The sequence below is a fragment of the Mastacembelus armatus genome, chromosome 10 (assembly GCF_900324485.2).
Source record: "Mastacembelus armatus chromosome 10, fMasArm1.2, whole genome shotgun sequence".
Taxonomy (NCBI): domain Eukaryota; kingdom Metazoa; phylum Chordata; class Actinopteri; order Synbranchiformes; family Mastacembelidae; genus Mastacembelus; species Mastacembelus armatus.
Window position 1 is genome coordinate 340,411 of NC_046642.1, and position 12,044 is coordinate 352,454.

At 42.2% G+C, this 12,044-nt stretch overlaps 1 protein-coding gene across 2 annotated transcripts in view; it reads left to right on the forward strand.

Annotated features, from left to right (window-relative positions):
- The window catches only part of ppargc1b (peroxisome proliferator-activated receptor gamma, coactivator 1 beta), a 78,051-nt gene that overhangs the window by 22,737 nt on the left and 43,270 nt on the right, over positions 1–12,044 (forward strand). The gene's annotated exons all lie outside the window — the stretch shown is intronic.

Here is a 12,044-nt window from a genome sequence, read left to right on the forward strand (position 1 = left end):
TTTCACCAGTATAGTATATATAGCATATGCAGTATGCAGTATTTCACCACTACAATATATATAGCACATGCAGTACGCAGTATTTCACCAGTACAGTATATATAGCACATGCAGTACGCAGTATTTCACCAGTACAGTATATATAGTATATGCAGTATGCAGTATTTCACCAGTACAGTATATATAGCATATGCAGTACGCAATATTTCACCAGTATAGTATATGCAGTATGCAGTATTTCACCAGTATAGTATATATAGCATATGCAGTATGCAGTATTTCACCAGTACAGTATATATAGCATATGCAGTACTCAGTATTTCACCAGTATAGTGTATATATAGTATATGCAGTACGCAGTATTTCACCAGTACAGTATATATAGCATATGCAGTACGCAGTATTTCACCAGTACAGTATATATAGAATATGCAGTACGCAGTATTTCACCAGTATAGTATATATAGTATATGCAGTACGCAGTATTTCACCAGTACAGTATATATAGCATATGCAGTACGCAGTATTTCACCACTATAGTATATATAGTATATGCAGTACTCAGTATTTCACCAGTATAGTGTATATATAGTATATGCAGTACGCAGTATTTCACCAGTATAGTATATATAGCATATGCAGTATGCAGTATTTCACCAGTACAGTATATATAGCATATGCAGTACTCAGTATTTCACCAGTATAGTGTATATATAGTATATGCAGTACGCAGTATTTCACCAGTACAGTATATATAGCATATGCAGTACGCAGTATTTCACCAGTACAGTATATATAGAATATGCAGTACGCAGTATTTCACCAGTATAGTATATATAGTATATGCAGTACGCAGTATTTCACCAGTACAGTATATATAGCATATGCAGTACGCAGTATTTCACCACTATAGTATATATAGTATATGCAGTACGCAGTATTTCACCAGTACAGTATATATAGCATATGCAGTATGCAGTATTTCACCAGTATAGTATATATAGCATACGCAGTACGCAGTATTTCACCAGTACAGTATATATAGCACATGCAGTACGCAGTATTTCACCAGTGTAGTATATATAGTATATGAAGTACGCAGTATTTCACCAGTATGGTATATATAGTATATGAAGTACGCAGTATTTCACCAGTATAGTATATATAGCATATGCAGTATGCAGTATTTCACCAGTACAGTATATATAGCATATGCAGTACGCAGTATTTCACCAGTATAGTATATATAGTATATGCAGTACGCAGTATTTCACCAGTACAGTATATATAGCATATGCAGTACGCAGTATTTCACCACTATAGTATATATAGTATATGCAGTACGCAGTATTTCACCAGTACAGTATATATAGCATATGCAGTATGCAGTATTTCACCAGTATAGTATATATAGCATACGCAGTACGCAGTATTTCACCAGTACAGTATATATAGCACATGCAGTACGCAGTATTTCACCAGTATAGTATATATAGTATATGAAGTACGCAGTATTTCACCAGTATGGTATATATAGTATATGAAGTACGCAGTATTTCACCAGTATAGTATATATAGCATACGCAGTACGCAGTATTTCACCACTATAGTATATATAGCATATATCTACTATGATTAGAAGCTGATGAAGCTGAGGGGGATCCAGCACTGAATTTACTTCCTGTTGGCAGAGTTTCTGGTTGCTGAGAGTCTGTCGTGTTAAATCTGTGGAATTATGTTCAAGTGGCCTCATTCAGTCACCCTCACTTCTTACTTCCATTCTTTCATATTCTCCTTCGAAGTTGTGTCTGTGAGTAGATGCCACTTATTCCTAATGTTTTTTATCATAAGCGTGGTTAGTAGACCTTTTCCAGTACTGTCTTTGTCCTGACCTGCAGGTTTCTCTGCTGTGCAACAAACATTTTGACAGTGTTTAGTGCGTTTGTCCCTTTATAGTGCGCTCCTCTTCTTTGACTGTTCTTCACGCTGATCGTTTTGATGCTGCTCTCCTTTGAGAAAGTTACTGTTAATCTCAGCAGGTCTAACCTTTTTGAAAGGATGGTAAACCAGGCACACAGTTTTGCCCTGACAAAAATCTTTCGCTGGAGCTGCCAGTGTTCTTCTAAAATAACCGTTGGAGCCGTCACAGTCATCCCAGCCGCTTACATCTGCGGTAGAAAGTGCGTTGGAAGTCTGACTGACGTGCCCTTTAGCAAACAGCTTGCTGACCAACTGCTTCATACCTGCAGAAGGACATGATTGGGCTGAGTGTTCCCACAGAGGTATTTTGGTCCTCTCGCCACATGTACGGTGTCTGCTTCTTTTTGTCACCTTGTCTGCTTCTAAAAATGTTAAGAGGTTGAAGGTCAGCGCTTTCTGTAATCTGGCAGTGATGGATCGGACAGGCTGCGGAGCCAGGGCTGCATCGTCACACACAGACACACATTCTTCCATACCACATGAAAACACACACACACACGTGACATGACAGTAATGTGTTTAAGGGTGTGCATGACTATGCTAAACTACAGCAGTCTATTTTGGTGTTGGAGTAGTCTGCGTGCCTAGATGTGCTGTAATTTGCATGCTTGTGAGGTCCCTGTCTAAGCACTTGTTTGTGTATATGTGTGTGTGTGAGGGTGTGTGTGTGTGTGTGTGTGTGTGTGTGTGTGTGTGTGTGTGTGTGTGTGTGTGTGTGTGCACGCACAGGAAGCCTGCCAGAGGACAAAGTGCTCTTATGATGAGACCTGATTAATGGTGCTTGAAGAAAAGCAAAAACAGATGAGCTGTTCTGTGATTTTCGTTGTTTCATTTGTTTGAGTTTAATGTGATGGTTGTTTCACCTTAACTCTATTGGGCAGACTGGTGGTGTGTGTCGCTGGTGCAGGGGCCAGTGCTTAGTTAGTATGTAAGCCACCACACTCTGAAGCTGCCCCTGGCTTCCTTACGAGTCACAGGGTGGATGAAGCTGTGAGGCTGGTTTCAAACATCGTTGCTCATTCTGCGAAGTTGAAACTGGATCATAATGGAGCGAGTATTGTTGTTTGAAAGTGTCTCCACATCGAGTTTATGTTTGTCCAGTCATTTTGTGCTTTTGTAACTGGATTCATTGGAGTTTCCCTTATTGTGATTGGTTTTTTGCATCGGTCACTTTAAGGACCAAGTTTTTTCATGAAAACGACGTCATTGCAGTTTATCATTTTATTGGACTGGACCTGGATTATTGGATAATTTTGACCCTGTTCTGAGTCAACAGTTCAACAAATTAAAACCTTTATCTGTGCTGGATTCCACTTATCTATTTCATACCAAACTCTAATTGAAGTAAATTAGATTTTGCACATTTTGCTTCGTCCTAAATGAACATTGCCTAAGTTTTAAGTTGCAGATTGCACAACACAAACCCCTCAAAGCAACGTTTTACCTGAGCCAACAAAAACATCCTAAATATAGACGTTTACTGTCACGTCATTCGCTGCATGTGCCATTAAGGCAGGTGTGTATTGTAAACCGACATCAGCGGTGTTACAGCACCACTCCAGCCTGTGTCTATGTGGGCCAGGCACAGTGCTCTGAGCCCTGGGGAAGAGAAACACTTTCTTAGCCGTCAGACCTTGGTAAAAAATAGAGCTTCAGTGAAAATGGTTACAGATAAAGGCTGCAATGCTCTAATGTGCACTTGGTAAAGACTTTAAACAAAAACATGCTGAGAAAGTGTCTCATCTGACTGAAAACATTAAATCACCTTATACAAATTTAAAAACTAACGTATAAAATATCCAAACACCACAAAGCAGCATTTTCAGTTGCTTAATATATTTTTATATTTTTTATATTTTTATGACCAGGTGCCGATAAATATCTGTGAATAAATACTGATTAAAAATAATGCAGCAGACACAGCAAATAAAACAGATCAACTGTACAGTGTTTTAGACAGACTAGTCAAAAGTAACTAACCCATTAGATTTTTAACTCAACCCATTAAAAACAATTGATCTAATCAAGTTTGATGGCCCCTGAGAGTGTGAATGCACTTTCAGAAGTTCTTCCAGACTCACAAGAGGAAAAATGTGGGAGAAGCACTGAATCCTTTAACTAGCTGGTATAAAGGAGTCACATCTGGAGCTAAACCAGTCAACTATTCTTATTAGTGACTCTCTATGGTGTTGATGTGCAGAAATCATGCCTACCGGTCTCATTTGTTGTTTTAGTAGTAACAACAATCACTGAGCATTTGTGGATCTGCTTTTTTTTGTTCTTACTCTCTGTCCTCACACCTGGCAGCAGTAATAGAGCCGTAATAATAACAGGAACAAACATGAGCAGTATATTTGCAGCTTTACCACAGGTTTCAAGACTTCAGGAGCCGTATAGGTTGAACTCTGATGTGGATAACTAGCTGGATGTCAAGTCTATGAATAAAAGAAAGAGGCTGCTCAGCTTCCAGCTGAATTCAGTCTTGTTCTGGTCTTTTTACACCGTACACAGCACTACAGAGAGCAGAGCTGCATATTATATTTATAGCTGCACTGTTTTCATGCTATGCTCACATGTTGAACTGCACACCAGCATATGCTGCATCCACCGTTTGTCCTTCAGGCACGAGTGTGACCTCCATGACTGCTGCATATCAGCAGATATAGCAGAGGAGGAGGCGGAACACAAGGACATGAGGATATTTAAATGGAGGTTTAAAGGAGACGAGAGGTGAGGGGAGAAAAGGGGAGTATAGAAAAGGGAAGGGGGGAAAAGGGAAAGAGGAAAAAGAGGTGAGAGGTAAAAAGAGCAAAGTGGAGAAGTGTAGAGAGAGAAGCTAAAAGGGAATGGGAAAGAAAGAGGAGTGGGAATGAAAGGGAGCCGGAGGAGGACGACTGCAGAGAAAAGGTTTTTAGGAGAATGGAGGAAAAAGGAGAGTAGAATGAGAATGTGAGGGAGCTGAGGCTAAAGGAGAGAAGAACCAAGATAATAGAGGAGGAAATGAAAGAAGACGGGAGTTGAGGATAAACAGAGGAAAGAAGAAAGAGGATTAATAGAGAAACAAGTCATGGAGGCCTAATGCACAGACTTCCACTTCTTCTTAAAGAGGTTATGAAAGTCAGCACTTGAATGCTAACTGAGCTCATGTTGTTGAGCTTTCTCTTGTGTTTAGGCTCCATGTGGGGCCCTGAGGTGTAATCATGGGTGTGTGTGCGTGTGTGTGTGTGTTTTCACGCATGTGTGTGTTCCTCAGTGTGTGTTGTGGGTCATCTGAGGATGATACAGCCTGGCAGTGTCGTCCTCTTCTTCTTCTGTGCCACATTGGCTGCTTAAAAAAGGAGACGATTCACAGATCTGAATGAGAGGGGAGATAATCAGCAGTGTTTCTGTGTCTGTGTGTGTGTGTGTGTTTGAGTGTGTGTTTGAGTGTGTGTTTGAGTGTGTGTTTGAGTGTGTGTTTGAGTGTGTGTTTGAGTGTGTGTGTGCCAATTCTGCAATGCTGACCGTCTCCAAGGAGATGCAGGAGGCAAGACAAGCAGCCAACATGGTGTAGTAAACCCAAACATGTCGCTGAATATTTCACAATGAAAATGTGTGTGTGTGTGTGTGTGTGTGTGTGTGTGTGTGTGCGTGTGTGTGTGTGCGTGTGCGTGTGTGTGTTTTGCAGGAAGTGTTAAAGTCGACCCTTTACCTGCTTGTTTGTTGCTGAGCTACTCTGTGAATGCGTCCTTCGTTAAGGCTGCACAAATGCTTGATCACAGGTAGCCCAGGTGTGTGTGTGCAAGCTAACATGCCAAAGTGTGTGAGATTATGTTTCAGGTGTGTGTCTGTCACGTCCTGACGATGCTGTTTCATGGTTTATTTCGTTCTGTCGGCTCCTAATTCTCTGTTTCCTTCCTGTCTGTGTTTTGCTCTCAACCTTTCTTCTTCAGATTCTTATTTCCTTCCCTCCTTCCTTCCTTCCTTCCTTCCTTCCTTCCAACCTTTCTCTTGTGTTTTTTTCTGTAACCCCGACCATCCATTGTCCTTCTTCATCCTTGTGCTCTGCGTTTCGACGATGTGAAGCTCAGTCAGTGATTCCAGCGATTGCCCTGTGGCTCATTATGGTGAATGGGTGTGGATTAGTGGTTTACGCCTGTGTATTTAACCTAAAGTCTGTTTGCAGAGCGAGGTTTGAACTGAACCACACTCTGCCTTCGGAGTCTCATTCAGCTCAGGCTCTTTGATGAAATCACTTGTTGGTGTTACCGGTTTAGTTTTCCTGAGCTGTCACTCACTGGGTTTACTTCCACTTGGTTAATTCAGTTCAGTTAATTTGCTTTGTAAAGTGCCAAATCACAGTACAGTCATCTCAAGACACTTTACACAGAAACCCAACCAGTCCCTTATGAGCTGCAGTGGGTCACATGGAAGCTGAGTCGTTCTGATGTCGTACAATCAGGACTAAGTTTTCACATGGGATGTCCTGCTCTGATTAATTCAATGTTTTAGTCATGACCTGTATCAGCAGCCTGTTGCAGGTCCAACTTTCTCAGACACATCCAGTCAAATCAGTGGCTCCAGGTTTAGCTGCTGTTTGCTGTGTCAGACTGTGGCTTCTGGATCCAGCTTCTGTTGACTGTAATAGTCTACTGACCATAATGATAATCTCTGGACTTTGCTTCAGTTTGACATGAACAGTGAGAGTTTGAACACTGTTTTTGTGAAGCAGGTAAAGTGTTAAAGGTAAACGTCCATGAACAGGACCAGAAACACATGACTTGACTCATTCACCCTGAGTGGGAGCAGATTGTGCTCTGTTCAATGATAATAGTCATGTTTCCCTGAGACGCTTCATACTGATCGGTGCTGCTCTACAAACTAACGTGATTAGTCTTTTCTCACTCGGATGAACACTTGTGCCGTATTTAGTAAAAACATAGAAATGACCTAGAGTCATGTTGCTTACAGTTCCCAGGATTGTGTTATATCCTGGTAATGGAGGCAAATTAGTAATCAAACAGCACATTTCCGCTTTAGCTCTTTGTGTTGGCGTCCGACCAGCCGTGGGAATTACAGGTTATTTGTCAGAGTGATGCTGTTGACTGCAGGAGTGTGTGAAGCAGCTTTGAGTTTGAGGGTTTTTTGGAGCTTTGTTAATTACATGTGTGTCTGTGTTTACATAACAGAGCCAAACAAATAACAAACGAAGTGAATATTTTACCATTTTGCCACTGCAGGTCTCTGACAGCAGAACACCTTTGTGCCAGGCACCTAGAACTTTTCATTCTAATTGAGGAGAATCCAAATCTGAAGAGAAGATCTTTGTTAAAGGATTAGGATTTAACATGTAGCAGCCCATATTCAGACTGCGACTGTGTCAGTACAGTCCTCTTGCTAAGACAAAACGCAGAGTACTGTAGATTTAGTTTCTTGTCAGTATATACCCATTCAGTTAGACTGAAAAATTACAACTTACTATTGAGACAATGTGAACTTTTGTCCAGTTACATCAGCATTTGTATGTAAGTTTGTCAACTTATTGCAGATCCTGCTGTTCTTCAGCTGAAGTTTCTAAATCACTAAGCCTGGAGTGGAAGAGCTTTCAGTGGTGCTGATATATAGGCCTGCTTCACCCAGTCACCCATGACTGACCTCACTGTGCCACTCTTAGAAATACAGGATTACTTTGGGTTCCTGAATGCAACCCCCACCTTTACACACAACCATAGACCCTAAAAAGCCTCCTCTTTAAGATACAAATCTCCCACCTCACCCAAACAAAGTCTAATCCCTTTGTATTGGCAGACAGATGCATTCTGGGATGTGTAGGTTGCATAGCACACAGGGGTAATTTTCCCAATACAGATGCTGTTTGTTCTCTTTGCAATACCACTCTGTCTAATTGATGCTTTTCAATAATGTCTTGATCACAAGGTGTCACTGACGTTAGCAGCCCTGTGGAAGTGACCTATTGTCTCTGTTGTAGAAAAAGGTAAATGAATGAGCCTTTTCCTGTTGCAACACAAACCAGACTCATGTTAGGGTCTGTCTAGTACTGGTAGATAGCTAACCTTAGCATGGCCCTGCAGCCAAAGTCAGGCTGAAGATTAGCCTTGTATAGGCAGGCTGCTGTCCTTTAGCTGAACCAGGCCAGTTAGTAAGCCTTATTCCAGCCACAGATTAGCCCTACATAGCTGTGGGCTAAGGGATGAAGAACAAAATGCACCGTATGAGTGTGTTTCCTCTGTCTGTTGACTCTGAGCTTCTGTCAGTCCCTCTGCTCGCTGAGAGCAACGTTGCTGAGGGACGTTGCTTGAAAAAGTTGCTGGTGTGCAGTTGCGTTGTGAGCAGATGGCCCAGCCGTCTGTCTCCACATTAGCAAGATACTGATGAGATGAGTCAGTTAACACTCACACAGTCAAGGCAAGGGAGTGTGTGTGTGTGTGTGTTCTGTCATGTTCATGTATGAACTGTGTGACTCTTCATGCAGATCACCCTTTGTTCTAGTGTTTGTATGCATGTGTGTGTGTGTGTATTATTAATAAACACACACAATAAAACTAATACATATGACTGATATGCTGAAGCTTTCACATAGAAAATCAAAGTATTTCTGATTGGAAACTATGTCTGCATGTGTGTGTGTGTGTGTGTGTGTGTGTGTGTGTGTGAGAGAGGTGTAGCCTTAAAAACACACATGTAATTGTAAATAGGGCTTCTGTACTCAGCCCTAACTCCTCCATGCATCTGATGGACCATCCACTGCTCCTGTGATGTGTTTAGATGTGAGGAAAATACAAAATAAAGCCACAGAGGATGACGAAGCCGTGAGCAGTGAATCTACATTCAACACACACAGTCAGAGAAGAGATGGATGTTTGGTTTGAGTGCCGGGGCGCATTGATTGAGCATCACCGTGTCCAGGATTTCGTGGCTCAGATGTCAGTTATTCTCCGACGGTTTGAGTATTTTGCTACCAGTCATTTCACATGTTGTGTTTTTAAGTCAGGGTTGAGTTGAAATGCTGTGTTACATGAATTATTCTACACCAGTACAGTATAATAATGTGGCTGTGAATCTGAAATGAAACTGTGCTTAAAGTTATGATTAAAGACAAACATATTTCATCCTCATTCTTCACCCAAACTGACCCCGAGTCTGTCGGTGCTCAGACGTAAATCTGAAAGATGCAAATGTAACGGAGTCAGTGGTGATGACTGCCTGTAATGTTTTATAGTGCTGTCTGTTGTGTTAGCAGGCCCAGACTGCTCGCTGTGTCCCATTAAAAAACTATTGCTGCTGTGTATTTACTGCAAAACTGATTATACTGCTCTAAACTGCTGCTAGGAATTTGAAAGCAGAGTGGTTGTGTGTGTGTGTGTGTGTGTGTGTGTGTGTGGGAGGAAATAGGTTTTTAAAATGAACAAGACAACTTTTTAAGGCTTGGCCATTACCATCAGCTGAAATAGCACACAGAGATGTATAAGCAGAGGGAACACACACAGTTTAAAGAATTGGCTCAGCGCAGAGGGAAGTTGAGATATGTGTGTTGGGCACTGGGGCTTATAAGCCTTTTATTGCCTATTTATTAGGACTTCATATAATGCCAGTGAGACATGGAGCTGCAGAAAAAGGGAAAGATGATGGCCCTGATAATAAGAAGAAGGTGCATGATTCCTACTTTATCTCAACACAATGAAAAAAAATCACACTATTGCATTTTTTTTAAAGAGGGCTGAAGAACACCAGTGTTTCCCAGAAACTGTAAATGTGCTATTTACCCTCATTATCAACTATTTGCTCCCTTCTCTGGGACACAGTCCATTTGTAGTCTGATTAAAGAAGAGCCTCTGGGTTCACCTGGTGGAAAATGTCGGAACGTTTAACGTTCCTCTGACGGGAGGTCACCTCAGGTCACGTGGTTACTCTCGGCGTGGTTGGTACAGATACAGGACGACCAGGTTACCTGTTGTACATTCATATTTTTTATGTTATAGTGTTTTTGTCACTCCTGTCATTTTTTGTTGACTTTATTCGAAAGGAGACAACAATATAGATGTAAATAATTAATCTTGTGGGCTCCATAAACACAAAACACCACCACCTTCTAGACTGGGCAGATATTTACCTGAAAACACCTTCCAGACCCTGAATATGCTGTAGTTACTCATCTGCACTGCAAGATGTTTCAGAAAGTGGGCTGTTGTCTTGGCGCTACAGAAAAGCAGAGTCTAGTTGTATAACGTCTTTAGACGTAGAGAATCAGCCGGTTGACTGCAGCTGTAATCGCTGTTGCATGTCAACATGGCTGAGCGTGTGTGACAGCTGTGCTCGTTTTTTACTGTAATACCATCTCTTCTGGGCCAAATGGCAAGGGTGTGTGTGTGTGTGTGTGTGTGTGTGTGGAGTTGGGGGGGCTGTGTGTGTCTGATGATGCTGGAAATGTGTTTTCCAGTAAATATAAGTTTTGTGAAGATGTTTTCTCTGAAATGTGAATTTGTGTTTTGGTCAAAAGTCTGTGTGTTCTGTGTTTAGCTGGAAGGGTTTGTTGTTTTGCTTCAGGGCACTTCAGCTGTTGGGATCGAACCCGTGACCTTTCTGTTACTAGCCAGGCAGCCAGCTGCATCACTGGGAGTCAATGGGAGGCAAGTAATGCAACCCTGAAGCCTGTTTTCTGTGTGTGTGAGAAAAGACCACTGTCACAGCTGTGTGTTTGCAAAGGCATGGAACAGGTGTTTCTTTGACCCGCACACACACACACACACACACACACACACACACACACACACACACACACACACACACACTTTTGTATTCATTCCTCATAGGGCCATTACACTGACTTGAATTTAATTTCCTGGAGACTAACCAGGACTAACCTAACCCTGACATTAAACAGTCGCCCTAAAATTCACTGATTTAGCAGGTGGGGACCAGCATCCCATGTTCCCATAGTCTGAGTGTGCAAGCTTTTCCATCCCATAATGCAGCTATCCTGTGCAAAGGTCATAGCTCCACTCCTCCAGGCCATGCTAGGGTTTCAAAACAAACGTGCCCCCCTTGGCCAGAGTCCTGGTGGGGTGGAGGGGGGAGGGGTTGTTGTTAGGGGACAGTGATTCCCCGAAATAAGTGTTGACCTTTGATCCATTTTCATGACCTTTGATTAAGACGAGCTTTCCTTGCACCTTCTCGCCATTTTAAATATGCATGAAGTGTGTGTGTGTGAAGAAACAGCAGGAAGGGGAGATGATGGGTAATTGTAGGGAGGCAGTCTTGGTCAGAGTCCTGCTGATGTTTTGAAGGCTCTGTCTCTCACTTGTTGGCCTCGGAGCCTTTCCCCTGGGGAGGGGAGGGAGATGACGACTGACTGCAGAGAGAACTTCCATATTTAGACTGGGAGGAAGAGAGAGATGCAGAATCGCTGGGAGAGACAGCTTGAGAGAAGAGCATCACTGGCTGTGAGGCTCTTACCCCGTGTTCAGTTTTGGACTGTCCTGGATGAAAGTTGATGAATCTTGAGAAAAGAAACTGATGGTCTGTCAGAAACCGCCTGACATGAACATGCAGCATTGTGGGTTTGGTAGAGTCTTCAGGATCCTTAATGGGGTGAGAGCAGGGAAATAAGTGACAGACTAACACAAATAATACAAATATTTCTTATGTTCCTTTTCTCTCCCTTTTTCCACTCTCTCTTATCCTTTCCTGCCTCAGCTTCTCTCCCTCTTCACTGGTATTGATGAAATGGAGACTCCACGGCCAGCCGGTATCTGTATTTAGAACAGATACGGACTCACGCTGCATTTCTCTGTGTCATTAGCGGCACGCTGACCTTTCAGCTGTTTGTCACGATCCCCTGAAATGGTCAGTCGGGCTTCCAGGAAAACAGTGCATCTTCAGCACTGACCTCAAACCAGACTGGTGAGAGAACAACAACCATGGGGTCATTTTTGCCTCTTCTGCAAACCCTCGTCGTTTCTAACTAACAGAGCAGTGGTCTGCACTGTTCTGCTCGAGCAGCTTGTTTTAATAAGGATTATATTGACGTGGTCTATTACCATTATTACCATTTATGGGACCTGTAA